This window comes from Pelophylax lessonae (genome assembly GCF_965119305.1).
Source record: "Pelophylax lessonae genome assembly, chromosome: 13".
Lineage (NCBI taxonomy): Eukaryota > Metazoa > Chordata > Amphibia > Anura > Ranidae > Pelophylax > Pelophylax lessonae.
Genome location: NC_138780.1, coordinates 146,618,627 through 146,630,929, shown reverse-complemented (window position 1 = coordinate 146,630,929; position 12,303 = coordinate 146,618,627).

Here is a 12,303-nt window from a genome sequence, read left to right as displayed (position 1 = left end):
CATAAAGTGCTCATAGCCTATAAATGTCTGCAGTGCTGAGACAAGGTCATCTAGTGCCCAGGGCGAAGACGCCAAGTGGCGACTCCCCCCCTCCCCCCCCCCAATGTATAAGCATTGTGTCAGCAAGAATCCTTTCCCTCCCCCTGAAAAAAATGTGAGCACTGATCTTCACACTTACCCCCTAAGCATAAATTCAATCCATTTGCAAGACAAAATTTTCCTGCCAAAATAATTGCCCTTCTTCCAATACAAATCCCCCCCTCCAAGCTCAAATCCTCTCCCTCCCCAATTCCCCACTTCTAGCACAAATCCTCTACCACTCTAGTTTCCCCTCTGAGCATGAATCATCTCCTCTCCTCCAAATCACCCTCTCCCAGCATAAATCCCCCTAAATCCCCTATCTTAGCATTTACCCAGCCCCCTTCCCCCCCAAAAAAATTTCCCCTTCTATCTATGAAAATCCACTGTCGCAGTACAACTCCCCCCCCTTCCAAATCACCCATTTTATCACAACCCCCCAAAATCCCCACCACGCCCAGGGCAGCCTCCCCTCCTGCCCACCCCTTGTCCCGGCCCTGGATGTCCTGGCTCTAAAAGACTTTTAGCAGGTAACACAAATAAAGCGCTCCAAGCCAGGCAGACAGATGACATAAAATAGAAATACTCTCATAGTGTGGTAACAGCCAAGATTCCCAGATTGAATAAAGTCATAAAACAAATGCGCTCTCACAATATTAAAAGGCAGGCAAGCCATCTAAACACACTGAAAATACCATCCGATCAGCCAATGTCTCGATCTACAATACTGCTTCCGGTATCAGCGTGTGTGGTGACATCACTTCTGCTGGCCCAACTGACGCGTTTCGTCATAGCAGACATCAGGGGGAGTTTCCTTTTTTAGGTTATATGGTACATACATACGGTACTTTATTTGGTCCAACCTAGACCAATGCATACTGTGCAAAAATATCCATACCTGGAATTGAGCTTGAAGAGCAGAGCTGAGTTCAGATTGCTGCACTTCTGGTGAGTCTTCACATAGAATCAGTGGCCAAGTTCAGTGATCAACAGGGAACATTCAATATGTTTGTATATCACTGGATTAATATAAAAAAAAAATCATTGTCTGCACATTTTAGGATTAAAATTGTATGTAAAACGTAATATTATGTTTCTGGTCTGTTAGGTATACTATAAGAAGTTTGATTCTATCTAATACAAAAAAAACTTGATTAATCTTGCCAGAAATTTTGTCAGATGATCCATTTCGGGCTCTTACTGCATTCTTATCAGATTTATGGTTCCCAGCTTTCTCTGAGGACTACAAAGCCCTAACCATCTATGTTATGGTGAAGAGGAGAGGGGGAGGTGTTTTGTAGTCCTGTCCTGGGGTAAAATACTGCTCCTCCATAGATTTTGTAGGGTGTATGAGCAATGTTGACCTTAGGCATGAAGAATGTTACTAACTGAATCACCAGGTGAAAATAGCAGAAACACAGTTCTGAAAAATGAAAATTAAAGCAGCTACCAAGGATCAGCAAGCTGCAATAGATTTCTTTTTTGTTCTTGAGTTTTTAGGTTTACTTTTTCATTACATTTATGACATGCATGCATGTCAATAAGTCCTTTAGTGATTTTGCTTTCATTAATTTTTATAGGTTTCAATAATTGTTACTACTTTATTAATTTCCAAGAAACTCTCCAACAGGAACATAAACACTTAGCCTTCTGCTCTTGTTCAAGGTGATTGCTCTCTTTGCTTAGTGAATTTCCTCCATGTGGATTATCTGTAATTTTATTAAAGCATTTTATTTTTTTTGTTAACGTAACATAAATATAAAATTAAGCAAACCTACGAAGGAAACCTCAATCAAAAGTAAACCTTTGTGGAATAACATTTTTGTGAAATATTACATTCCAGCAGTTACTGCAAGCAACCACTAGATAGAAACCTTAGCCCATAGAAAATGTTAGTATAGGTTTGGCCTCAGCAGTTGCTAAATCAAGGTCTGGCTAATAAATATTAGAATCGAACCTTAGAGAGAACATGTTGTAATTTTATGAAGCAATTTAACGTGTCTCTGTTTAGTTAAACCTACACCATCTGAAACTCGAGAAGCTCATTCCACGCTATGAAAAATCCGCACCAAAAATGATTTATCTTGCAACATATGAAAAAGTATGAAACTCCCAGGGGAGGAAATGCGGTGCTGGCGTTGTCAGAGGCAAAGCGAAGGAGGAAATACTAATAACGGATATAAAGCAGAACAAAAGCTTGTTGTGTTCTTATCATTTAAAATGTTGTTCTGGGAACAATTCGCAGCAAAAGGCGATACGGCAACGTTCAATCATACTTTGGTTGCATGCTGGTGGGAGTTCAGCTGTTGGTCTTTCTGTCTCAGACCAAGCACCATGATACTGCCAGCTTCATACATCCTACCATTGAATAGAAAACCCTTTTTAAATGTTTCGTTGCATTAGCCCCTTAATACTCATTGCATTAAAGAGAAACTGTCAATAATGGCCAGTTCTATGAAACTGAATCTACACTCTAAAGCTGGTATAACTGCAGACTTTCCTTAGAAGGCTGGCTATGTGTGCTGTTACTTACCTGTATTCTCTCCCTGTCAGAGAAGAAATCATCGCCCAGTTGGGGGGCTGTAAAATGAACCTTAAACCTGATCTTCAATGCATCCAAGCACCACAAATCAAAAACTATATTTCATTTTTAGCATTTATAGCAAACTTCCATAGGCAAGGCGGTGTGTTTGGGCAAAACCTAATCACCCTGTGTGGTGAAGATTCTCCCTGCTGATATTTCACCAAAGCCCCCCAACGGGGCTCCAAAAAAAAAAAAAGTGTAAATAAAATAAACTACTCACACCGTCCGCTGCCCTACTAACTCCAATCTCTGCCCTACTGACAAGTCCACTGCTCTACTGACACCAACCTCTCCCTACTGACCCCATCCACTGCTCTACCGACCCCATCTACTGCCCTACTGACACCAACCTCTGCCCTACTGACACCCATCTACTGCCCTACTGACACCCATCTACTGCCCTACTGACACCCATCTACTGCCCTAATGACACCATCCACTGCCCTACTGACACCCATCTACTGCCCTACTGACACCCATCTACTGCCCTACTGACACCCATCTACTGCCCTACTGACACCCATCTACTGCCCTACTGACACCCATCTACTGCCCTACTGACACCCATCTACTGCCCTAATGACACCCATCTACTGCCCTAATGACACCATCCACTGCCCTACTGACACCATCCACTGCCCTACTGACACCAACCTCTGCCCTACTAACAAGTCCAATGCTCTACTGCCCCACTGACACCCTCAATGTTTTAATACATTTTGGGTGCACACCCTAATGCAATAGGCTGCACACACCTATGCAAACTCCCAGGTCCATCAATGTCTATATTCTTTTCTTTGTTGAGAAATCACTCAGCATTTCTGGCTGTGGCCAACTTGAGTAAGGGCAAATGATTCATATACTTCCAGGAATCCATCTGCCCTCAGCTCAAGCATGCATGCAGGAGAGTGCGCTTAGCTGAGAAAACCACCCCTCTTCTTCTATCCTCCTGAAGACTCCTGGGATGTATGACCTCATTTGCCAAGGTAAAAAAAAAAACAGGATGCAACTGAATAAATGTAAAAAAAAGTTTAAACCAGTAAATCTGATAAACTTTTGTGTCTATTTTCTAATGTTAGCAGGCTAAGGAATAAAACATATTCAATGTTGATTGGGAGAGTGAAGTTCCACTTTAAGCTGTCTTCTGGCCAAACACCCGGTAAATACCTGACACTTTCTGGGCTGTTGGAGGGTAAAACTGTCAACCAAACCTTTAGTTGCCTTTCATATAATACTGACCACACTTAAAGTCTAACTCTACTTTTGTGGGAAAATAATGAGCAAATAAAAAAAATAATAATATAGCGTATAGAATTGTGACAAATCATATTCTAATTACATTTTCTGTAAAATGCAATATGGCAACCTAGAGGTGTTCTGTACACAGATGGTGTACAGAGCACCCCCCAGATATGTAATTTCCGGCTTGTGTGATTGGCTCACTGATTTTCCCCAGAAGTCCCCACTAAGATACAAGTCAGATTTTGAGCATTCCCTGCAACATAAATTTCATTTTTGGTGAGATACTTCCAAAGGAAAATCACAGCTAAAGGGATGCAGACCCTGCAAATTTACTTTTTAGAGCCCTGCAGGTGCAGCAGCTGATTGATAATTCTGAAATCACTCCCATACAGACTCACTCTGCACATAGACAAACAACCCAATATTACGTCTGAATAATAAAAGGTAGGACTCTGCAACAAGGTTTGTTTAAAACCTCTGCAATGTACATAGATCATCCACAGAGGAATATTTTTTTCTCAACAAAAGTGGAGTTACTCTTAAGTATCTGTTATCAGAACCATTCTGTATACCCAGGTTGCTAACTCTGAAATCTGATTGCTTTGGGTTACTGCACTTACACACACATTTCTCCTTGTGCAACTTGAATCAAACTGAAGAAACCATTCTGTATTGCCCAAAGCAGCCAGGTCCAACTGTCCTTTTCATAATTCATACTGCAAAATGACATCTGAAATAGTCTGATTTTACCTCTCAGGGAATCGTGTTTTATTATTTAGTTGTATTTTCTCCCTGTTGGGCAAGAAGTGTCAGGATGAATGTTGGGGTATAATGCCATACTGTGTACTGCCAGATCTTAATGATAACAAACTCAAAACTGTCAAGGTGTTGTCAGGATTACATCAAAGAGATGTGTAAATGCTTGTTGCCGTTATCAGGCTTAAATACTTATGAAGGCAAGGCATCATCATGACAGCCGGGCACCTAACATCCTCATTAGGAATGTTGAGCAATGGCAGCCTTCATGATTCTCAAATACTCAGACAGATTTCCTTCCTGTAGCAGCCTCTACAGTGTGTCATTTCTCATCCCCAGCCTTCATCAGTGCCTTAGAGCCTGACACTCAGCTGTCATTTTGCTTGGAGACAGGGGGAAAAATACAGATAAATAACTACACACATATGCACCATTCCTCAGAGATTGATTGAACTTTCAAATACACATTTCTAACTGGTTCTCTTTAAACAGATGCTGGTGACTGATAAAGTGAAATTTTAGACCTGAACTTCCCACCTTCCCTAATTGGCCATAGGTTGCCTATTGTCCTTCATTAAGCTCTTCTGACTTCGGGAACTCTTCCAGGTCTTGAAGAAGAACGTTGAAAACCAATGGTTTGGTGGTTAGCACTGCAATGTCTTGCAACACTGGGGTCCTCGGCAGTGGCGGCTGGTGCTCAAAATTTTTGGGGGGCGCAAACAGAAAAATGTAATAGGCGTTGCTTTGCGGCAAAAAACGCTGTAAAAAATTGCGTGACTTTGAGGTCGCAAAAGTGTGAAAGGGGCCTTCAGTAATTAAGGTATAGTGTGCCCCCTTTCAATGCAGAGAGACCAGCGTGCCCCCTTTCAATGCACAGTGACCAGCGTGCCCCCTTTCAATGCACAGTGACCAGCGTGCCCCCTTTCAATGCACAGTGACCAGCGTGCCCCCTTCAATGCAGAGACCAGCATACATGCCCTCTTCAATGCAGAGACCAGCGTACATGCCCCCTTCAATGCAGAGACCAGCGTACATGCCCCCTTCAATGCAGAGACCAGCGTACATGCCCCCTTCAATGCAGAGACCAGCGTACATGCCCCCTTCAATGCAGAGACCAGCGTACATGCCCCCTTCAATGCAGAGACCAGCGTACATGCCCCCTTCAATGCAGAGACCAGCGTACATGCCCCCTTCAATGCAGAGACCAGCGTACATGCCCCCTTCAATGCAGAGACCAGCCTACATCCCCCCTTCAATGTAGTGACCAGCATACATGCCCCCTTCAATGCAGAGACCAGCATGCGTGCCCCCTTCAATCCAGTGCACTTACCTGGATCATCAGCCGCAGCGGCGCGGCTTCTCCTCAGTCCTACGGTGCGTCTCCTCGGGTCCTCCCGCCTCCTCCTCGGCCAATGGCATGGGGTTTGCCTTGCGGCCGATCAGGAGTCAGGTATTAGACCCGCTCCCTGATTGGCCGGGAGGAGGATCTGTGTGACAATAGCGAATTTTCATTCGCTATTGTCACACAATGGGTGGAGTCTGGGCGCACTGCTCTGCACCCCGGGTCCACCCTTTGCATCGCCCTATTAGAGCCTCTGGCTCTAATCAGGTGATGCAACAAAAAAAAAGCCCCATTGAACTCCATGTTCCCAACACACCGGCTGCCACTAGTCCTCGGTTTAAATTCCAACAAGGACTCTAATTGCATTGAGTTTGCATTTTCTTCCTGTGCTTGGGTGGGTTTCCTTTTGGGTACTCCAGGTTCATCCCACACTCCAAAGACCTGCTGGTAGGATTTTTGGCTCCTATTGTATGTGCATGTGGGATAGGGACCTTCGATTTTAAGCTCCTTAAGCCCGTGGTGTGGTGTACAAAAATTAAACACCAAAAGTGAAGGAATGAAGTGAATGTGAACAAAGACAAAAAAAATGCATAGGGTGTGCCTTAGTCTCCTCTCAAATAGGAAGGACCCTTCCCTGAACTCCCCAGGGCACAAGACTCCTGATAGGGGAAGACCCACTCGGGTCCATCTAGCCAGAAGGCCCAGCAAACCCCACTCCTTATGGGCAGTTGAAGCCAACCAATGAGTATTAGGTGGGGGGGGCTCTCCCGAAGTGAGACCCCCCTCCGCCCTCAAGACAAGGGAGGAAGGAATCTGATGGGCACACATCCTCCCACTAGACTTTTGGGTAGGCTCAGAGCCTTCATTGTTGGTGTAAAAAGAAACCCATAAATAAGTGACACATGTGGAGAGTAAATACATATTCAAAATGAATGTGCCAGTGCAGGTGCATTGGCTAACCATTGCAGCCTTGTAACAAAAATTTCCCCAGTCTTGAATAAAAGTCCTAGACCATAAGACGTTGTGCAGAAAGAAAGTTGTGTGGTGCCCTAGTGTGGTTTCACACAGCCGGGTTCCAGTGCTACTCTGGCACCCCCAAAATGCCACTCCCAGGGGGCACTTGACTCCACAGACTCTGTTCCTTCCTAGCCTCTGACCAGACAAGGTAGGACCATCAGATCAGAAGGCACTAGGCCCTTCAGAATCCTCCATCAAAGAATTACTCCTGTGCCCCACCTAACCCAATGGGCCCTCCCGTTTTCCGTTACCCTTGGGAAGATCCATCTGGACCCCTGATCATGCCAGCAGGAGTACTATACAGCCAACCATAAAATGGCAGAGCACCCCTACTGGGCACTGATATGAACAGCTATTACATTTGATCTTAGCCAAAAGGCCCATATAAATAAAGAATACTGCAACGCTTATTAACCAGTGGTTCTCTGACCAAGTGCCGACCTGGTATAAAACATATTCCAGAGATTACAACTAGCTGCACCTGTTATCTATTGAAATAAACTTAGAGCAGGGTTATCAGAAACTTGGAACACGTTCAATGTTTTTTTCAGGTCCATCTTTTAAATTGCTAAGTTCTGAAAACCTGCCGGATTAGGCACATCTTATAAACAGGAAGATATGCCATTCATTTAAAACATTGACTTCTACGTGTTACATTTGGATGTGGATGCCTCAGTGATTGGAGATCTCTGTCGTAAGGCATCCCTATGCAAATGACAGGGATTGCAGTGCAAGCATCTAAAACCTAGCAGCTTGTCCAGCGTTGAGCCAAGTGTTCAGGATAAATAGAATCTTCTGCATTTGTGTATTGCCCTGGGGAAAAAAAAACACACTGTTTCAGTTGTTAGAATAATGGGTAACATGATACTGGCTATAGGATAGGACACAAAAGAAGGTAAAGTTACTGAACTGATGTCATGCAGGTGCAGCTTTGAGCTATCCAAGGTCACTTGAGGTGCAAGGTCAAATAAATTCCCAGGAAATTGACTATTGATTATCAGTATCTTATAAAAGAAAAGCCATACATTAGCCTACAGTGATATATTAAGCTGAATTGTAATGTATTTTAGAGGTCACTTGGTTATTATTGCTTACTTGAAAATATTTCATAATGTGATTTCCATGTTCTTGACCAGTTTTTTTCATGATCTTAAAATCCTCATACGTGCGATTCTTGATTTGCAGCCATCTGTAGGTCTAGCAGCCAATCGGCAACTTTGTTGAATAACTGCTGTAAATAAATTATAATGGATGGAGCCACTCAAATCTTAGTTGGACCACCCACATTTTATATTTGAGCTTTTGCTAGATGCCAAAGAGTTAGACCAACTTATTCTATCTCTTAGGTTCTCTGCTGGTGACATTCTAAGTTCCAAAGTCTGCACCCTGCTGTGCATAATATAAAGGATTATCTCTGCTAAATGTGGTGTTGTGTTTTTTTTATTGAGAACGAAACCAGAGGTGCGGGAATTAGCAAAGGTGACTGGGAACATCCAAAACTCCTAGTGGACAGTTCATAAGAAATAGAGTGAATGTAGGGGAGACCGAAATGGTACTACATCCAATTGTACAAATATTCAAAGCAAAACTAAAGAAGTGTGGGACTTTATTAGTGCAAAAAAATGAAACCATAGTCAAAAGCAATAGGTTTTATTATGATGACATAATGGTGGTAATTTAAAAAACTGGAGAGTGCAAATTTTGGTGCAGCTCTGCATAGCAGCTGATCAGCTTCCAGTCTTTTTTTTGTCAAAGCTTAATTGAACAAGATTAAATTAGAAGGTGATTGGCTACCATGCACAGCTGCACCAAATTTTGCACTCTCCAGTTTTAGTAAATCAATCGCAATTTGTTCTAAATGTCCTGGTGGACAATGTAAGGATTTATGTTAGGGAGATTGCCTCATTGGATGATCTAATGACCTATAAAAAGCCAGGGACTGACTCTGCACACCAGGTTCCACCTACAATAAAAATATCACTTTTGGGTAGGCTGAACCTTTAGTGAAGGTTCACAAAATAGACATTGCATGTGATTCGCCCCGCACTGTTATGCAAATCACATGTGATGTAAATTCAGCCATACAGTTTGTATGGCTGAATTTGCATCGCATTCGGACCAAAGTCGTGCAGGACACTTTTTCTGGTCTGCACCGGAATTAGATTGCATGGGTGTTCACACCTATGCAATCCGATTCCTGTCCGAATTGACAGTTCGCAGTGCGATATGCGAACTACTCTGGGGGTGATTATTAACTTTGAATTGACACTCCCAGCAGTTTACATTTGGCAGTGTGAACTGTCTGTGAATTGGGTGTGATGTGGGAATCCGCAGTGGATTTGCAGGGTTCCCGCATCGCACCAGTGTAAACCGGCACTTACTGTAAATATCATATTACTTACAGAGTGCAATATTTTATTTAACTGGTGGCGCAAATTAGGACATCCGCTTCACTAAGTAATAGGTGGAATTTCAGTTATTCACTTGTCTATAACATGGTTGCTGTAACAATCACAAATAACACTCCTCATTCAATTAAGGGATGGGGCATTTGGTTTAAAATGTACAAAAAACAGTCTTTAGGGGAACAAAAAAAACTCTTATGCTGGGTGAAATGAAAGATAACAAAGAAAAATATTTTTTCTTTTTTACAAAATATTGTGCTATACTTGCATGTGTACAATCCTTGAAATCTAAACTGCTGGAGGAATGCCATAGCCCTGCACTTGGACTAGATTCAGCAGTAATCTTGGCCTCTTTTACAAAAGCTAACCAAAATTGCATCCCTGGCATTTACCTATGTACACCATTTGGGCATATTTGCATTACATAATGCTTTATTTTTAGCTATTAGCTATAAGAGCTATACGTCTTTCAGTTTGCCGATGCCCATCTCATTTATATCTGCTATCATAACCACTGATGTTTATATCTCCAAAGGGAGGATGGTGATATATTACAGAGGCATAAGTAGTCAATAGCTGCTACTGCATAGGTAAACCTCAGGGTAATGTACTGCTTTTAGGTAAAGGGAGTTTAAATACCAGAAGGTGAGGGACATGAGATGGAAAAAAATTACACTGCATTTAAAAGAGAAAAGTTGGACATAACAGTACACTCTTTTATAAAAGACATATCTGACCTGTGGAAGCATGCTTGGTGTCCCAAGTACCCACAACTAGGAATTTAGACTTTGGATGTCCTGTTCAGAGGCTGATAACTTTTAATTATTATTTATTACTTTATTGCAGAGGAAATAATTACTTCAAATGTAGAAAATCAATACAAGCTATATGAAAATCCATTACTGTCAGAAATCCTACTGACAGTAATGTCAGAAATCATACTGAGATGGAAAATACAGTTAAAATCAAACCTTTAATGTAATAGTAAAAATAGTACAGACCAGGAACGTAGTCAAAATGTAAACCAGGGTTTGGAAGCTAGAACGGGAAATCAGACAAACCAGTGATCAGGGAGCCAGAAATCAGCATAGTTGGAAGCAGAAAGTCTGGATCAGGAACCAGAAGGGACGTCAGCCGGGCAAAGTCTTTAACAGGAACACAGCAGAGACAACTCAGGATAATTTGACCAGGCGAAGGCAGGAAAGGAATGAACAAGGCAATAAAAAGCAAGAAGCAAGTGGTTGTAGCCGGAACTGACGAGCAGATAACGATGACTAGGTGAGCCACTGAGGAAACAATGAGAGCTGACAATTATCTGACAGCTGAGCAGCCTGAGCACAGAGAAGAGTGTTGCTGCCAGCCCAGCCCTGACAATTATATATTTCAAGAAAATATGACTTGGGGCTGAATTCCAGTCAAACCGCTAAATATAAAGTTGAAATTATATACACAGTATATGAAAGCTGTGTTCCCTGCCAAATAGTTTTTAATTCTGTGTAGTCAGTCAGTTTTGTGATCCATGTATCTTTACTGACCATATAACCAGCTCCTCAGCCTGCACTACAGCAGCAATGCTGGGTTTAAAATTCAGGATAAAGTACACACTCCCAACTTGCTAATTAAACAGTGAGGCAGCAACGCACTGATTTAAGACAGGTTTGCATCTTTTGCGTTTCGAGAACATAGGCAAAATTGTGCACTTTTCTGACATGCACATAAAGCACTATCCCTTAGCAGACATGATAGTGCCAATAATTGTTATTGGTACCCCCACACATCTGCAAAAAGCAGATACAAACCAAGCAGTTCATTGAATTGAGTTGCAGACTTTTTTTTCAGCATTTCTCACGCGTAGGATAGACCACTGGAATGAATTAGCTGCCCTACATGCGAAGAGCAAGAAACTTGCAGAAACACTCCCACGCTTAGTCGCACCTGTAGGTGTGAACCAATCCTAGGGCAACCCTTGCTTATATTCCTTTTTTACTCCAATTGGATCCTGATTGGGTCAGAGGGCTGCCCATCCCTCTTTTGAGCTCATGACTGCAGTGCAGATTATTAAAGGGGCTCATTTAAAAAAAAAAACACAATTCTTCTTGAGAACTCAAAATCCAGGTGCATGACAGATGTTGAAAATGTATTTAAGCCTGGAGCGCCTAGAATGCATTTATCAATTCTAGCTATAATGGCCACTCTGTGGATTAAAGCAGTATTAAACCCAAATGGAAACCTTTATTATTTTGCAGCTTACCAATTCTTAGATGTGATGGCTTCGCTTAGGCTTTCTTTCCTTTAGTTTTCCCTGGTGTTCTGGCCAGTAAAGGGCCATACACACGATACGAAAATCGGAATTAAAATTTCGTCCGAACGATCTGACTATTTTCTGATTGTTAGTATTGTGCTTTCGACAGCCAATTACGAATTTCCAGACGACCAAAACTGGATGTGGCGGCTATAAAATTTTTATTGTACGTGAACACAACGTCCGATTTTCGTTTTAATTAGTTTAGTTTTCATCCGAAAAAAATCATAAGAGCAAGACTAGGCATGCTCGGAAATGAAAGATGACATACAAAATAATTCAACACATGACATCACTTCTGGAGTTGAATTCTGTCCTACGAGAATTTTCGTATGAAAGTAACCTTTTCACTTTCCATATGAGACTAGCATGCAACAAAAAATCGGAAGAAAGATCGTCCGATAATCTGATCGCGTGTACGAAGCTTTAGTCTGTGGATTTTCAACAAAACATGCTCTCTTGCAAGTGTTGCAGTTAGTGTTGAGACAAACCATTTAGAAATGACAGGGGTGCTTACAATGATCAACTGTTGTTTGTTTATGTAAGACTTTTATCGCAAAAGGAAAAACCTGTTGCT